The 17,715-nt window shown below is 38.2% G+C and overlaps 1 protein-coding gene across 15 annotated transcripts in view; it reads right to left on the bottom strand.

Moving 5' to 3' along the window:
* MAGI2 (membrane associated guanylate kinase, WW and PDZ domain containing 2) overlaps positions 1-17,715 on the bottom strand; it is a 739,872-nt gene that overhangs the window by 388,827 nt on the left and 333,330 nt on the right. The window contains exon 1 of one of the 15 annotated variants that reach the window (XM_057422524.1): positions 4,988-5,427. The exons of the other annotated variants lie outside the window; for them this stretch is intronic. The gene's annotated coding sequence lies outside the window, so the exon portion shown is untranslated. Of the gene's footprint in view, positions 1-4,987; positions 5,428-17,715 lie in introns of those variants that run through there. 15 annotated transcript variants of the gene reach the window in all.

The raw sequence follows: 17,715 nt of genomic DNA on the forward strand, positions 1-17,715 counted from the left end.
ACTGGAATTGAAAGGATAACTGAGAAAGAGAGCTTTTATTGTGATATGCAATGCTTCCCACATCCATGCCCATTTGTATTCCACCACCTCTGGGTTGTGAGCATTTCTGTCAATGGGTATTGTAATGGCTGCGAAGACTTAGCTCCTAATACCTTCAGATTAAAGAATTTTTCCCAGGCTTTTTTTTTTTTTGTTCACATCTTTATACTGCACAACAGTTAGGGGCTTTATCGGTTCAGTGATCACCCACTGTCAATCCTATTTGCTTGTTTTCTTTGCCAGGAAAGTGCTAAAATGTATTTAACCTGAGCACCTCTGAAAGATCAGATTTTTTCTTTTCTCCGTTAAATGTTCTCTTGTCTTATCTAAGAGTGAAACTTGGCACCAATTTCAAGAGAGCTGAGCCCTAAACCTCCCTCCCCTTTAGGACCATTGATATGATGATATAGTAGGTATTCAGGATACAGATTCAGATGATCAAAGTGTCCTGAGAAAGCCACTGCTTCAGCAGTTTTAACCATGAGAGTATTGCTTAAGTAGTTATGACTAATGTTGAGATGAAAAATAATTTCCTTTTTGTACTAGAGAGACTGATGAGATCAAGAGTATCTTGTTCTGTAGGCATCTGGATATGCACATCTGTACAACCTACTTCTGCAGAATCAAATTCTGACTTCCCCTGGACTAAAGAAAGGCCAGGTGGCAGGAAGTATTTCTCACTGTCCCAAAACATGGAGCTGGGGCAGGAGAGGAAAGTCAAAGGTGGTTGGCAAGGTCAATTCTAAGAAGATTTACATAAATAAAGCAATCTGCAGATGGTTACAGAAAAAAAGTATGAGAGGAGAAAAACAAATTAGAACGGAGATAGGGAAAAGACAGTAAGGTCAGGTCAGAAATATCTTGCACTTTTCCAGATGAGACTAGGTTTTTTCCTTCAACTGGAAAAGTCAACCTAACCATCCATGCTCAGAGAAAGAGCAAATCCAGGCAGTAGAGTTTTCAGCTAACCCTACTGTCTATGTTTAATTTTCTACAAAACAATGGAAGTCACTAATACATGGGTATGCTGTGTACATACACACCAAGGGTCACAACAAGAATCAGTTTCCTCTTTATCCTAAAGCACAATGTAGTTAGAAACCTGTTATAACAGTGACAAGAGATAGATGTGTCTCTGTAATTTTTACCTGGTGCTAGAAATGAAGATGCATGCGTCTGGAATGCGCTATATACATGTGGGATAGCTGGGACAGAAGGATAGCTGGGATGTTTGTATTTTAAAATAGGAAGTAAATTCTGCTGACCATACTCTTTTCTTGACACTATGGGCTCCAATCTGCTCTGTTATAGTAATATAATTTACAACAAACTTGATTTAAACTGGTTGCATTAGGGCAAACAGGAATACTTTATTTTTTTATATTTATATTTCTTAATATTCTTAAGCTTACTTTGCAGTGAGAGCATGATGGTTTCTGTATAGGCATTCGCTGCTGAAATGGGAAATAGGTGGGCTGTTTGCTGAGTCTGTCAGCTGGAACACTGACAATCGCTACTTGGACTGCTTCAATGTAAATATAATTTTCTCAGACTTCAGTATTTTGTGTCTCAGTCTTTTTAAACATTATATATTAATCTATTTCATTCTTATTATGTTATTTACATCACAGCAAGAAGATGACCCTGACCTTTATGTTTAACCGTAGGATGTATTTACACAGCTTGTAGAAAGTGATGGTGAGAAATTTTCAGAGCACCACCATTTTATTCCTATCTTGGTTTTCCCCTCCCCCTTTACAGAGGTCCAGTGTGTCAGTGCTGCGCCCTGAGAAAACCTGTATTTGCAAGCAAAGTCCCTGGGCAGTCTTAATTTTGAAATGAAAATAAATGTCAAAAGTCTTGCTTTATTTCTTAAATCAGATTTTCACTATTAAAGCCCACTTTAAATGATGTTGTACTTAATAATCACACCATTGATAGACAGTGCTGGTAGTTGGATGGGTATGCTTCATTTGGGTTAAGTCTGCTCATTTCACTGCTTCTATAAACTTTTCTGCCTGTGGTGAATCTCCAATCTAGTTTGTCTGAATGTGTCCAGTTAAGTTCTGAGATCTAATTTGTTCCTATTCAGTATTAGACTCCAGTTCTTTCTGATTATGTACATGCACATCTGGAAAACAGCCCAATTTGGTTTAGCTTCTAAAACTGCAGTTGCATTCACTTGTTTTATGACTACGGTCAATGTGAATCAGACATCTGGAATCTTTCTGTCACTCAAAGCATTTTAACTCTATTTTGAGTACCACTCATTGACATTTCTGCTTGTCTGATGGTTTGCAAAATGTTTGGTCTGCTTTTCACATCCCCACAGTGCAATTGTCTCACTTTCCATAAAGCAAATTGTTTACTACAGTCAAATTATCTACCTGTACAAAAGCAGTAATGGGATCTGCATGCGGTGTTAAAGTTCCATTTTCACTTCTCTCCATCAGTAACAGAATTTCATACCATAACTCCAAACATTTAGGTCTATGAAAATTAATCTAAAAACATTGTAACAAGTATGGCAAGTAACATTTGTGGCTATACAGCATGCTTTCTAATCACTGAGCAAGACGTAATGCCTCTTGCAATGGGTAAATGGCATATTTATAGTGTTTGTTTTCTAAAGGGAAGCTTTTAAAGTTATTCCTTTCCTGCTGAAAATCATATTTGTAATACAGAGAAACTATTACCTTAAATTGGAGTGAAAGTATAGGAGTCCAGTAAACACAATGATTTTTCAAAACCCTCCATGAGCACTATTAAGCAGTCACAAAAATATCACCGGCCACACTTGATGTGGAGGATCCGTACTACTCACAACTTCACACAGTCATCCTTCTGCCTCCCACTTGCCCTACTTTTGTGCTATGGAGCCACCTTATCTCAGGGAACATGTAAAGAAGTGTTTTCCACCAGAGCAAACTTCTCTGCTGCCCCATGAATCCCTGGGCACAGGTCACTATGGGGACACATGAGTCCCTTCCTCACTCCCCTGCACCCACCCCACACATGCACAGATGGAGGATGCTTGCACCCCTGAGCTGCACCTTGGGCTGAGGAATGTTAAGGTAGAGCTGTGGTGCGAGGCTGAATGCCCATTCCATATGAAGCTCTTGCCAACAATAGTTGTAGTACAATTAAAGGAGTGTCTTCCCCCCTCCCCCTCCCCTACTTGGGGAGTACCTGAACGTGAACTTCTCCCTTGGATAAACAAACACTTGTACCGACAGCTATGCTTCTGGCTTTTGAGGAATTTATTCTTGTGCCTTTTCTTTAGGATTTCCAGTTTCACCTATCAGCTGCATTCACTACTGGCTGGCATTTCTTTTTCACCTGTATTGTGGGTGGCACATTATCTAAGACACACGTTTTTCAACCCACTTTCCTAATTCCAGCAGTATGGGAGAAGCTGCTTTATTAGCAGCATTTACACAACTCACTTGCAACAAACATTTCTTTTCATCATTTTCTTTTTTTAGTGAGCAGTAGTAGTGGTCTGAGGTTCTGATTTCAGGTACAGCAACCACTTCCCACTACAGCCCCTTAGCTAGTCAAACAGTCAAAAACAAAGCAAAACAAGCCAGTCAGTTATTATCAGAGTGAATGGTGATTAGAACAAACAACAGTACAGGAGGAAAATGCATGGCTACTCAGAAACAGCCTTTGGGGGGCTGAAGAAGAGATATGGAGCCATTTTTCACTAGGTCCATGAGAAAATGTCAGCACACAGATGCTACTGTACTGTCAGATTGCATCTTAATTTGGCCAAAGGGGACCCAGGCAGTCACCCCTCACAGACAAATTTTAAAGGCCCATTACAAATCTGATTTATTGGTTGCTAAGAATCTCCCTGCCATGGTCTGCAGATTTTGCATGACATGGAGCTGAAATCCAGCTACAGATAAATGTATGATTCTCTACGTGATTTAAATCCATCTGAATACAATATTTCTTGGACATCGGTCAAGCTTCCCCTGTTTGCCTCCCCCCTCTCCTCCTAATACCTTAAGGCAGTTTACTTCAGAATGAAGCAGAGCATTAACCTGTGCAAAATTGCTAATTTGTACATAACTCTCTTGCTGCTTTAGAAAAAAAAAGGAAAAAGAAAAAAAAAGCAGCAAATGCCTTTTGTTGTGAAAAGGCAGGGAAAAATCTTCAGGAACAAAAGAAATGCGTCTGCCCAGGAAGAGAAATGAGAAATTGCTGGGATTTGTTTTAGATGTTTAGGCATGCTAGTGTTAACAACCACCATTCAAATAAAAACACTGATCTGCTTCTGTATTTCAATCTTTTTTTTAAATCCTGTTGGCTTCTTCCTAAGAAAAATCCTCAAAATAAAATAAAAAATCCCATTCCTTGCCTTCAGCGAAAAGCCAAAGATCGTAAGAGGGAAATGCCTTTGGAATTGCTGAAGAAACACCATTCAAACTTGCTCTACTCGAACTGCCCATTGTTACCATTCAGACAATGTACAACAACAGTCACAGCTCAACTTCTAACCATGCCCGCATCACAAGAAATTCAAAGTCAACAGCTCTTTTTATTTCCATAATCATCATAACCAAAGCCTTCTTTTGCAGTTTCCCTGGCAAAAACCCTATCAGCACCGGAGCAGTAATCTGACAATTTGTGAAAGAAGCATGCAGCTTGTCTTAAAAGGCATGGTATTTCCTACAGGAACTATTATAAACAAAGACAACATCAAAAGCAACACCAGAATCGCGCAAAACCAAGTCCTCCTCAGCCCAAGTTTGGATTCAACATCTGGCTGAACACACTAGTGCCTCCAATGCTGATTTTGTTTTGTGGGATTAAAACCCATCTAATCTCTTTAACTGACCCCATCTCAGGTCCCAGCTTTGCAAATCAACAGAGAGAGGAGAGGGGGGAGAAAGAAGAAAAAAATAAAAAGGCAAGAAAGAGAGGCAGAGTCTTCTCCCACCTTTCCATGGCTCTCAGCCCGTCTGTCTTCGCATGATCTGCAAACCACCTGTACGGATCCAGCCCATTCTGGGGGCAGAAAATCCCCTCCCGGCAGACGTAGCCTCAGCCGCGCTTTGATTTTTCGGCACGGATGTCTGGAATCTTCCGCTTGAGCCCGACACCGCAACACAAAACTGCAGCCGAGCTCTTTTGTTTTCCCTCCTCGGCGGGGCTGGAGCCGCGGCTCCGCCAGCGCTCCCGCTCCCCGGCGCTGCCTCCGCCGCCGCCCAGCCCTGCCCAGCGCCCTCCCGGCGAGAGGGGCAGCTTCGGAGGCGGTCAGGTGATCTTCCTGGGAAAGCAGGAGGGATGCTCGGGGATGGAGCGCACGAATCCGCCGTGGCTCTCAAACTCGCCGTTTACCGTTACAAGGCAGGGAGGAAAACAGAGCTCTGAGGAGAGCATCAGGCGTTCTGCTGCTCCCCGGTTCTCCCCTAGCAATCCACAAAGGCAGGCAGAGTGCAAAGACACGTTAATTAAACTTTCCAGTGGTAATAACCACACACAGTGTGTGTACCATGCCGCCCCTAAATATTTAGAAGTAGGGGCTTATTCCTAAGGAAACATCATTATTTTTCATATTATCATAGAAGCTCTGCTGGTTCTGTAGGTCCCTTTACAGCTTCCTCCCAACTGTATTTTTTTTAACAATGTGATCTTTAAATATTTATGCTGAAGCCATATTTAATATCTCAACAGCAAATGGACCAATACCCAACTGGAATCAGTTATTAGTTCTTCATTCACATTATTACACTGTCATAGAAAAAATTGTTGACATAGGGGCCATTACACGTACACTTCACTTTCTGAACTGTGGCTTATCCAATGGCCCCATTCCCTGGGATTATTCTGATGAAAGCTATCACACTGTGCAGGGCTTTGGAGCTTACACTCTAGAAGACTGAAAGAATGAAACTGTAACCCGAGGTTCTGTGAGAGTCCTAGTTACTGCCAAGTTTCCAGAAATACACAAATATTGTTGCAAAAGTAATAAAGAAGCAAAGACTGTAAGTTCTGATAAAACACTGAATTTTTAACCCCGGTTGTCTGTTCTATCAGGTTTAATGAGTCCAGAATTTCACCCGATGCATCGCCTTCGCATTCATTTTGAAATGTTAACAAAACTAGGCACTAAAGGTAGACAAGGTATCCACATTTAATCAGTCTTTTCTGAGAAACTTTAGATGTGTAAATGTGATATATCACTTATTCCAGGAAAAATCTAAGCCTCCTATGGACCATATTCTTAATAACTTAAGATAAAGCCAGAAACCCCATTCATCCAGCATAGCTGCTTCTAAATGCTTCCCAGTGTTTCCAACAATATTATAAATAGTCAGTTTCCCATCTCATATGAATTGCAGGTCTGTACACAGACCTGCAGTCCCTCTGGCATTACACACAGAACACAAATTTCCATGTTTTGAAAGCAAAGCACACAAAGGAACCACCTGAATTTGTTTTAGGATGCTGAGGAAAAGAGGTTTACAAGCTATCACAGATCCTCTGCACTATACTACTAGGCAATCCCTATGAGATTCATACTACCAACTCTCTCTTGCACTGACTTTCAGAATTTTTAACTCTGACACATGCTTTGTAGTGATGCTGTAGTAGCAGTCTTTCACATCATTCCTGTCATGGTCAAAGTTTCTGCCACAGTCCACAAGCTTTCAGCAGAAGCCAGTACTGATTCCAAGGAGCTGGTGAAATTCTCATGACTATAATATATGACATTCTTTCAAACCAGTCTTCCTAGGGGAAAAAAAAAAAAGGTAAAAAAGCCCCCCCAAATCAACCCAAAATCAACCAACCAACCAATCACAAAAAAAAAACAAACAAAAAAAAAAAAAACCCACAACAAAAAAAACACTGAAAATTTGCCTGTGCTAGATTTCCTTTAATTACATGCTTAAAAAAAATTCAGAAGTGGAACTCTTGTCATGCCAAGGTAAGCATATCCTTGTAGAAAAATATTTAATGCCTTGCACACTTAACACTGGAACACCTTTCTGATGATCCCAACAATGAAGGCCATAGGAACAAGATAAGCCAAAAGGACCAGACAATTCCACCACCTTCATCTAGGTTTCCGAATGTAAGTGGAAATGTGCAGGTTTTTGAGACTGTAAATCCATGGGTAATTACTCTACTAATAGTTTTTCTCCTTCACCCTACTGAAGCAGCAATAGTGAAAGAAGGGTAATGACATACATTGGCTATAATGGGTCAAACTGAAGAGAGTTAGATGAGAAAATCATCTGAAGAGAATAGGAGGAAGAGCTAAATGTATTTCTTACTCTAATTTCTTCAGAACTCAATACAGAATTGCATACATATTGGTGTTTTCTAACTTGAATATCAGCAACAATCTTTTATTATTATAAAGTCAACATAAACCTTGCTTTTAGAGTAAGGAAACAGGCCTAAATTATAACTGCTGAAAAGGCAAATAGACATCATTATCCTCTCAGCCACATATAGGAGTTAAAATACTGTGTAAATCATGGGGCTGCTCCAAAATTTCCAAGTCAACTACTAGCATGTAGTTGTGTTACTCTGTGCACAGGACTCCCATGAAAAGTGATGAGTTTCTTGATTAGCAAGAGTATCACATCTTATACATACTAATTACAGCCACCAAAAATGTTCAGTTTAGCAAAGCAGAGCAACTACAGATATTAAATAATGAAATGCTGTGGTCACCCATCTAGTGCTAAATATGGATTATGACTCTCAAAGGACAGTCATTTAATTTCTAAGAAATAAAGCAATTATTTTAGGCTTCTCAAAAAGCCTTTTATAGTCTTCGGGCTGCCGTACAAATCGACAGGAACAAGACATTCCAAATGTCCGTGTTGATGCAGTAATAAGTATAGGCCTAATCCACTGGAAGAAAACGGAGGATTAACTTCCATCTAAAGGCTGATATATACACATTGATATGTATAGATATATATACAGACATCTCCACATAATCAACCAAACTCATATAATACATATGGATGAAAACCTGCCTCAATCATGCAGATACCAATTATGTTTTGGAAACTGTGTTCAGTAAGTCTAAAAATCTGCACAAACTGATACTTTACTTGAGAAATAAATACCATATTTTTAAATCATTAAGTTTATCACCTGCAATCCTTTGAGAGGAATTTGGAAGTTTCCTGGCAGAATCACTGTTTTTAAATTATACTCTTTTAAAAATTAGAGCTTTAATTTGAACGACAACACATACATAATCAAATCATTGAGGCATGACGAAAATAAATTAATGGTCTACTTTGTTGTAGAAATAGTCCCAATATTTGCAATGTTAATTTCAAACCAGTAAAAACATGAATATATCAACATAAAATAACAATACGCTCCCCTTTTTTTATTTATATTACATAGCTGCCTTAAGGCTGCATTTATTCCTAAAAGAAGCCATAGAACTTTTTTTTGTTTTTTTTTTGTTTTGTTTTTTTTTTTACAGTTCATTTATATGCAGGTCAAAAAGGTGGATACTTAACAATGAAACTAAGTCCAATCAGTAGGAAAATGGGCATGTCATATAAGAGTATTTATGAAGTCTTTTTGAATTTGTGTGGCAAACGCTTATGAATGTTTTCCTTTTCCATTACTCTTCAGATGTAGAATTTGCAAGTCTGTTTCAAAAGAAGATAGAACACTGTTAACTTCAGATCCTTTGTGTTGATATTACTGATGAAAGAAAATGTGCAAGTGCATACAAGTTACCAATTTATACAATGGAGAAGACCAACACAAAATTAGCACTGACAGCATTTTAAGTATCTTGCACCTTCAGAAATGCCATAAGCTATAATTGCTAAGGTTAATAATTTTAGGATTTGGTTTGAGTTTTGGATGTACCTACAGTCCTTTGTGCTCATAGGACAAAGGCTGCCAAGAGGAAGGAGAAAGGAAGCAGGTAGAGATGTGGTCCGACTCCAGTGACATTACAGATAAGCCATTTGACATGTGTAGGCTGTGACCCATGCTAGAGAAAGCATTTAATGCAGGTCTCTCTATGGAATGAATTAGTCATTATCTTTGACTTTAAAACAGACATAAAGAACTGAGAGATGATGGGCAAGGTTAATACAAATACCCTTCGGAGCTTCTGGCATTTTCTTGTCAAATTATGGGAAGCCACAGGAAGATACTGTGGAAACTTGCCCTGCTTCAAAAACCAGATGAAACATGAGAATAGAAGAAACAAAATTCCTTTGTGAGTACGGAATAAATTCACCATCCAGCCTGCTAGAATGTCCATGCTGTTTTTCCTTAAGGGAGTGATGCAGGAGTGATATCAGCTCTTGGACACTACTGAAGAAACTGAGTGAAATAGAAATTGAATGGATAGATACCATTCAACACTGATGTCAGCAGCAGACCCTTATTGGCTCCTTCAGGAGACTGTGCTACAGGAAACCTCTTAACAATACAAAAATGAGGGTTTGGACTGCATGTAGCCATTAAAACATCTCATAGCAGTTTTTGTGAAGCCAGAATTCAATACCAATATCCTGGCTAGAATCAAGAGCCAGGAAGAATGTTTTGCTAACCTGGATAGATGAGAAAAAGATTTTATTCTTTACTTGGCCATCTATGCATGTGTATAGATGATCTGCGTGATCTGCTCTGGGTAATTCCTATCAGCCTCAAAAAAGGGAAATAGTATGTATCTCTCAGAGTAATACAATACAGTTACAATGCAAATAACTGACTTTTGTATCTAAGCTGTCTTCAGTGCTGTTGTCAATCTCTACATACTCATCGCATTACATCTATGAAATGGCAAAATCATTGCCTTGTACAAAATTTGTGGAAGGTTCAATTCAATACAATTCAATTTGTAGAGGGTTTGGGGGATGGAATGTGTAACTTTCAGCCAGTCTTTTACAAAAATTCCTGCTGGCTCATTTGCCAGCCAGTTCTGTGGTGTGTGGCTCAGACAAGACTGAATGTCTTTATCTAACTACTAAGCACAGTAGTCTTTGTAATAACTTTTGCGGGAACAGGTGGATAATGATGGGAAAAAAAAACACATGAAAGTATCTGGTTATGTTTTGGAGGATATTAGCTTAACTTTCTTGGGATAGTTCAACTGTTTCGCCCTGAGATTGTACTAATGCCTGAACAAGTCCATGATGAGAAGAAGATAATTACAGTCCTTGCCAGACAGTGTGGTCATTAAGTGTGCTATTTTGGATAAGTAAGTTTTTAATTAGTTTCTAGTGTCTGTAAGTAGGATGGTCTATGGTAGAATGACAAGGAGGATCCGCGCCCCTACTGCTTTCCCCTGTTGGAATTCAGTGTAATTTAATTGAATTACAATGGGGGTAGCCACAAGATGTCAGTTACTGGTTTATTCACAGTGTGGACATCTTCTTCCGATGGCACTTGACTGACTCACTCTGCACACTTCTCTTATTACAAGACCTCTTCCCCTTCCTCCCAAAGAATATGTACTGTACAAAGATGCCATATTCTTTATTAAACATCAGCGTAATCACACAACTCTTGTGGCACTGCCTGCACAAATGAAAGCTCTACCTGGTCTAAGTATACAGCATGTGACCTACTTTCTTTACAGCTACTTCTGGAATGTCCTTCTACATCTGTGACTTTGCCCATGTGTTGACAGTCGCCCTACCTAGAACTGGAAAAAGGTGCCATTTTAGGAATTATGCAAAACTGTCCTTCATCCAAGGGGGTGAGGGGGAAATTCATTTGTTCGTATGAGAAAATAGAACATTTTTGAAAGAATCTCCCTAAAATTTAAACTGTTTAAGGTATGTGAAGATAAATAAATGAAAAGAAACCCTAAACCTATACTTCTGACTGCTTCCTAGCCCTCTTTTATCTGCTTTTCTTAAAAGCAGAACTCCGTATGTTGCAAAACAAATGAACTAAATCAGTTAAAACTGGCCAAAGAATTTGCAAATTTTGCTTTTACATAAATTATTTTTAGTGAAATAGAATTGAAAATAAAGTTTAATATTTTTACAAGTTTGTTCTTTGTTAGTCAAACATAACAAGTTTTGATTAGTGAATTTTTTTTTCATGGAGAAAAGTAATTTCCTGACCTCTAAGGACAACTAAGGTGTAAATTTGAAAAACCACTGTGGTCTCATCAGCATTAATAAGGACATGACTGTGGTTTTACTCTAGTATTATTTAAACCTGCTTTACGAAAAGCTAAACTACACATTAGCAAGCATTCCTTAATCCTGTGTGCAATACTGATCCTACCACTAGCAGAAATGAAAAAGAAAGAATAATAAAATTTAAGTTTGCAGGAGGGATAGATATAATATTATTAAATAACAAGGCTCAAGACTGAGTCTTCTTAAACTAAGAATACTGCACTGTGCTTCCAAGTTACTACAGCTTTGCTCATCTCTGTGTTTGCTGAGCTCTCATTAGCCCACTCGAAACCTCCCAATGTGGAGAACTCACTGGGACCCTTACAGGCTAGGAATTTAAACCGAAATTCTGGACTTTTTGTTTGTTTGACTCAGGAGCTTCTACTAACAAAGAGCCGTAACGAAATTACTCAAAATATATATTAAAATATTGTGTCTGAGGTATGATAGAAACTTGATGGATTAAATACTATTTTAATTATTTTAATTCCTTGTTTTCTGTTATTTTTTCAGCATTTCAGTATTTTCCAGTTAACGAAAATGTTCTAGTATTATTATTAATAGTATCAATTTTTGTATTTATATGCTGTTTTAAAAAGTATTTCTTTGAGTATTACGTATATTTTAAAACTGTCTGAAGAATTAGATAAATTATTTTGTATGTGCACATGTAAACCCGGTAATTTTAATTTCATATTTAAATCAGTTATTAGATAGTTGTGTACGAGACTGACAGACTTTTCTGGTACCATTTTGATCTTCTTCTTCCTCGAAGAGCCTGCCTAAAAAGAAAGCTTCATATTCATAGCGTACATAGTAATATTCCATCTAGTCATCAGTAGTCACACACACACAATGGCACATCTGACATAGGCAGCTGAGTTGGGAATTGAAACCATAATAATTAACAACAGACTTCCTAATCTTGCCATGACAAGTGAATGAAAAGCTCTGCAGTGTTCTTGCCCACTGGAAGAAGGAATTAACTCAGTATAAAAAGCAGAATGGAAGCATATCATTGATTAGATCCAATGCACAAGGAATGCAACAATGGGAAGCTTGTGTCAGCAGAACACGTCAAACTTTCTTCTAAATTTTCTGCATGAGCATGCAAAAACACACACATGCACATTCCATATAAGAACAGCAGTGAAAAAGCCCACAATGTACAGAACACAATCCCAACACCAATAAATAAGTGAATGAATAAGTAATTAAATAAAATTGTTGGATGTTCTTACTTCCCATAAATAATTTTAAGTAATATTTAAAGGTCTTCATCAATTTATGTCCCATTCATTCCAGGTTACCTATGCAAGAAGCCTCTGTCCGCTGCTGCCTGTTCGGTCCGCCGGTTCCCTGCCCTGTTCAGGACCCTGGAGAGCAGCCGCCGCTCTCGGGCAGGGGTAACAAACACCGCTGTGCACTTTCACGTTAAACAAACCCCCATTCTCCCTTCTGCAGGTCTTTTACGACTGATCCATCCATCCCTTACTCGTCCTCAAATTGCCTTTTTCTTTTATAGTGACATTTACAGTCGCAGCAACTTCCCCATTTGTCTGAAACAAAATATTCTCCCTTTTCTTCTTCAAACTCACTGCATTTTTATTTTCTCAAGGGTGCCTCATATTTAATACTGACAATATCATCATGGGACACACAATAGGAGTATTGGATCAAGCATTATATTTTTATTAGTTTAATACCCATCTGGTCAGTTATGCTGCATTCTTTTACACTGTGTATTCTTACAAAACTTACTTACTTTATAATAAACCTGAATCAGAAATTATTGTGATTGTAGTCATTTAAATTAACTCACTACGGTCATAAAAATACAGTTGTAGTTTCTAATATTCTGTAATGTATTAAACACATTTGAATGATTCAGATTCTCTTCAAAGCTTGAAAGACCAAGTAAAGTTTGAAATTGTAACTAAAAACCTGACTGCGCAAAAACTGATGAGGATCAATAATCCGAGTCAGTTCATTGGAACTGCTCAGCTGTACAAAGCCACGATATGTCCTTGCAGGGTATGTACCTAAATGATCTCATTGAGACTCAGAGTTTAATTAACTCTCAGACAGATATAAATCAAGAATGATTCCCAAAAGCCAGTACAGATTCATTGTTGTAACTCAGTGAAATTTTTCATGTTGGTTTCTTAAGGAAAATTAAATTTCTATGATGGCATTATGAAAGAGAAGCAAGAAGGGAGCAGAGGTGGATGTGTGCTTGATGTACACACATACATGCATTTGTCTGTGTGTCCTTCAGTCTGTCCTACTAAGCTTGAGCACAACAGCCAATTCCAAACTATTTTTATAGTGCAATTGACATCTTCAGGCTATCAAGCTTTTACAAGTTTTGTGAAGATACAATGGGGTAGAGGAAATAAGGAAAAGCTGAATAAACAGGTCACTCTGGAGCTCAACCACAAGATTCATAAGTGACCATTTTTGTGGATTTGGCAGCATAGAAGCATTCTTTCTAAAAGCTAGATGTCTACTGAAAATATATTTCACATCTATCTTTTATTACTGTGGCTTTTGTAGGTTTACTCTGCTACATGGAATTTAGAGTGCATCCTCAGCAATGGCCTCCCATCAGAATAAGAATCAGAAGTAGCTTCCCTTTCCTCAGAACCACCAAAACACCCATGCAGGGTGCTTTAGAAAATCCTCACATGAAAACAGTCAAACTGTTGAAACAATGTGAAAAACTGTTTATACTACAAGGTGTCTTCTACTATAAATCTAGTTCCAGTCACAGTACTCAATACACAGTGGAAAAATCAGGCATTGTAAAGAAGTGTGAGGTCTGAAGGGTGAAGCCCATATATTGAAATAAAAAATAAATAAAAAAAAAGTAATTAAAAAAAAACAGAAAAAAGGGGGGAAAAAAATTTAAAAAAGAGAAATGTATCCTTTAGACAAGAAGGACCAAGTCAAAGCTGTATACAAAGGCAGTCACATTCAAACTCCATCAACAAATTATAGCCTTGATCTAGATCACTCAGAACTCAGTTAGGGCTTACACCTGGCAAATGCGGAAGAGTCCAGCTGGCTCCAGTCAGTCCCTGAAGACAAACTTAAAAGCTTCTGAGGTGAACTCTACAAAGCCCATTGGTTTGAAGAAGAAGCCTTTTCTTGGGGAGATACCACAATGACACAAAATCATAGGTCCTACTTCCAATGCAGTAAAGAGGAAGGCAAGCCACCCCATTGGGAGCATCCAAATTGGGAGCTACAAGGCCAATGGAATCATAGAATCGTTAGGGTTGGAAAGGACCTTAAGATCATCTAGTTCCAACCCCCCTGCCGTGGGGAGGGACACCTTACGCTAAATCATATCACCCAAGGCCTCATCCAAATAGCTCTTCATTGTGCCATTATTATTACTGAGATCCCACACCTTCAAATTCAAAAGTAGACCAAATAATGCCACTCACCCTATAGGCACTGAAAGTGAATGTCACATGGAAACCAAATCTGTTACAGCATGATCCTAATAAATAATATTTAATCTCTAATGGCACAAATAAAAATGCTTACTCTATGATCAGTTTTGATAACTACGTTGGAGAACACAACTTCTCCATATGAGACCACAAGTGTTATTTTCTAGAAACATTCTAGAATTAAGCAGCCACACATTTGGCAGAAGAAAGTTGACCACGTAAAGATGTTAATTAAAATCTCTGAATCCAAATGCAATCATGTTTAGCTGCAATACAAGGTACAAAGATCTTCTGTAAATGACACCCACTACCTTTTTTCCTTCATATTACAAAATAATAAAAGTAATTTATCCGGTTTTCTGCTAATATGAGCTAAAATTTATGACTGGTAATGGATAAGGTATGGTATCAATAAGAAAACCTAGTGCAGAATGACAGAGAATTAAGATTTACTAGGTCTTACATCCTATGTCACGGGAACATTAGAAACAGTTAAAATACAGATGATCAGCTGCAGTTGCTATATGTAAAACACAGTAATAATATTAAGAGCTTAATCTTTAATTTAGATACTTTATATGGAAATTTTATGATTTACGGTTACGAGCTGGCGTCCCAAGCATACAGTTTACAGTTTCCTCATAAGGTAGGCAGGTAGCTGCAGCTGCTGATTCTCCAGAGTGTCAGGCCTTTATCCAGTTGAGTTGTCAGACTCAACACCAAGAGCCTAATCTTGCTTTTTCTCTACTGTATTTTTCCTTATTCTGTGGAACACCTTCTCACATGAAAAGAAATCCATTTTTGACATATATGTCAAGATTTTGAGTATCACAGTTTACCTCACTGCACCTGTTCTCCACTGGGAAGAAAAATTCTTGTGAACAGAGGTTACATATAGCAAAATTCAGTGCATATTCATTCAGCCCTTCCTTTCAGCACCCATACTGAATGCTAGCTTACTTTTTAACATGCAATTTGGTAACATCATTTTTGAGCACTGACTTTTGAGTATTGTTGCTAAAAACTCTTTCTATCCTAGCAAGCACAATTTACAAACAGAATATTGCATTGCAAATCTTCTTGGCTTGCTACTCCATTAAAATATAACACTGAAGGACTTTCAATTGTAATAGAAGAGTAGGACAAGAGGAACTTATTTATGGATACCCCTAAATGTGACCTGAAACCTTGGCTAGATTATAGATCTTGACTGCTGGTCTCATGTTACCTAAAGGATTCTTAAGGGTAGTTGTGGATTTCTGCCTTGCAAATAGATCTCATCTGATTCCAGTGATGGTACAGGCAGCAGTTTTCATACATAGAATATTAAGAGTATTTTTAACTGTGAATAAAGAACAATAGTTATTCATCACTACTGGGATGTACTGCAGATGCTGCCTTGAGGTTTTGTCACTCTTTTCCTGCTAGTCAACTTTTTCATGTCATAGCAAAATATTCTACTTTACAGATAGTCTTAGATAAGAAAGAGTTGCTTAATCAATACAATGATCTTATTGCTGGTAGGGTAGCCTATTGAGTACTACTGGCATTTCATCAGAACAGAAAAAAACAGATGACTGAGAACTCATTTCTTTGAAACCAGGCTACAGTCAGATAAAGTGCATCCTGAATTGAAAACTAGATACTGAGTGGCTGGATTGCTTCTGTCCTCACTTTCAGAAGGTCAATCAAGACATGGACTCACAGAATCATAGAATAGTTAGGGTTGGAAAGGATCTTAAGATCATCTAGTTTCAATCCCCTGCCATGGGCAGGGACACCTCCCACTAAACCATGTCACCCAAGGCTCTGTCCAACCTGGCCTTGAACACTGCCAGGGATGGAGCATTCACAATATGGCATAATATGGCATTCACAGTATTCCAGCATATAAAGGGAGGAACTTCTTTCGTGTTTAGTGCATGGTTAAAACTGTCACCTATGCATCTCATTTCATGAGATCAGTATCCCAGAGGGAAGGAACAGAACTGTCAGAGATGAGTGATGAGCTAGACCATAGCTTCGAGGAGTAATGACTGGAAATAGCACTGACTCCTCTTCGAAAACTACGGATCTGTGTATATAAGATACGCACCCGTCTCATGTTTCTGTGGCTACGGTTTTCAACGAATACCTATATCCCACTGAATTGTAATGGAAAATCCATTAGACAAATTGTAAGAAAAAAGCTTTTCAGCTATCTACTAGGAGTACAAAATAACTTTATATAACTCTTGCTCACCATCTGGATGGGTTCTTTTCACTTCCTTTCTCCAGAACCCTATTTTCATTCAAATCTGATCACCATGCATACTTCTATTGCAAAATGCATGGGTATTAATAATTTAACCATAGCTGACCTGGACAAGGTCATTTGAGGTTTGGGGTCAGAGGTTATTTTACTATATTTAAAAATGAAAAAGAATAGAAGCAGCATGCCCTTACTCAGTAAAAAGGCCTTGCTGCTTTAGGACCTATAGATTTTAATCAATATCATTGTGGAATTGTTCTTCCCTGAGGAAAAAAATAAAAAATAAAAAATTGAATGAGCACAATCACCCCGTAGACTCTGTCACAATTTCCAGACACAGTCTATTTGGCATAATTGCCCTTACTTGTTTTCATTCCCTGATCCTGAAGTCTAACTTTGTCTCTTCTGGAGTATTACCATTAGATTAAGAATTTTGAAAGCCAGCCAAGCTAACACTGGTGGTGGTGACAGTAGATTTTAGTCTTTCCCCTGGAACACTGAATTGTGCAATTAGTTAAACCAATTTGAGAGGTGATGAGATGATCTAATGATCTGCGGATTATTACAGTTTCGCACACCACCTCTGGAAAGCTAAGAGAAAAAACAACTTACTCATCTCAGAAATACAGGAGATCCCTGCCTCCGGGAATAGTTAAAAGTCTGTGCACCCAAAAAAAAAAAACAAACAACAAAGCCAAACAACAAAACCCAAAAATCTACCAAGTAAGATGACTGCAACTTTATCTACTCACATGTCAAAGCAGAACACTTAAGCCTACAACACTCCAATAGCTGAAGTACTGATAGCATAAAAAAG

This window comes from Pezoporus wallicus, unplaced genomic scaffold (assembly GCF_028554395.1).
Source record: "Pezoporus wallicus isolate ANWC-B61680 ecotype Strahan unplaced genomic scaffold, APGP_CSIRO_Pwel_v1 contig_3058, whole genome shotgun sequence".
In the NCBI taxonomy this organism is placed as follows: Eukaryota; Metazoa; Chordata; class Aves; order Psittaciformes; family Psittacidae; genus Pezoporus; species Pezoporus wallicus.